The following is a 1,139-nucleotide window of genomic DNA, read 5'->3' on the forward strand; positions in this document are numbered from 1 at the left end:
TTGCCTTATTCTTAGCCCTTGCATATTCTTGATTTGCTAATAACCGAGCAAACATCTTCTTAATTTTGGATTCCTCCTTTTGAGGATGCTGCTATTGCAATTGATGCTGTTGTGGTAGACCATGAAAACCAGGAGGCCTCATTTGTTTAGCACCCGATGGTAATATTTGTGGCGGATTCAAACTTGGCCCATTTCGCTATGAGAAATTTCGGTGATTTCTCAAAGTTGGATTGTAGGTTTGAGAGTAAGGGGTCCCTTGTAGTCTTCGCTACGCATTATTCATATAATTAACTGTATCCAAGGTGTATGGGCACTAATCAAAATGATGTTTCTCATTACAGTGGTCACAAGTGTATCCCGGAGCCTGAAGTGCATGAACTCCTGTAGCATTTCCTTTCTTAATCTACAATTCCAGATTGTCAAATCTCTTAGATATCGCTTTAAGTTGCGATGTAATATCTCTTGATGATGAAGAGTTAAGCTCCTTATATCTCCCAGAACTTTGCCTTATCTTGTTATATTATTGCATAGTGCTAGATGTCACCTCTTCATACAATTCATATAGCTCATTTACCTTCATCTTTTCGATTCAATCCATTTGAAGCGGTATTCAGCATTGTCATTGTCTGATCACTCAACCCATTCCAGAAGGCTTCTATTAGAACATATTTCTTTTGCTCATGATTTGGGCAATTTCTCCACATATCCTTGAATCTTTCCCAAGCCTCATAGAATAACTCATCCAGATGCTGCTCAAAAGAAAGCAATTCACCCCTTAATGTAGCACGTTTGCCTCCTGGAATAAATCAAGCCTTGAACTTAGATACAAGCTCATCCCAAGTCTTAATGGAGTGTTCTGGTAAAGAATTCAACCACGTTTTCGCCTTGTGAGATAACGACATGGGGAACAATCTCAATCGCAGTGCATCTTTAGTAACCCCATTTTGTTTGAAATTCTCACAAACCTCTATAAACTTGGTCAAATGCTCATTCGAATCATCATTAAAATTTCCTTCAAAAGTACCCATCATCCCTAGTAGTTGAATCATAATGGGCTTGATTTTAAAATTCCAGGCTTAAATGTCTGATAGCTGGATACTTGAATGAAAAGTCTGCCTTTCTTTATCCAAATACTCATT

General features: G+C 38.1%; 1 non-coding gene across 1 annotated transcript; it reads left to right on the top strand.

Moving 5' to 3' along the window:
- Window positions 1-675: 675 nt before the first annotated feature.
- LOC114719363 (small nucleolar RNA R71) lies at window positions 676-783 on the top strand. The gene has a single exon (XR_003737898.1). It is a non-coding gene; the product is annotated as a small nucleolar RNA R71 (small nucleolar RNA).
- Window positions 784-1,139: the final 356 nt, after the last annotated feature.

The sequence above is a fragment of the Neltuma alba genome, unplaced genomic scaffold (assembly GCF_004799145.2).
Source record: "Neltuma alba isolate B1F8T4 unplaced genomic scaffold, ASM479914v2 tig00011913_pilon, whole genome shotgun sequence".
In the NCBI taxonomy this organism is placed as follows: Eukaryota; Viridiplantae; Streptophyta; class Magnoliopsida; order Fabales; family Fabaceae; genus Neltuma; species Neltuma alba.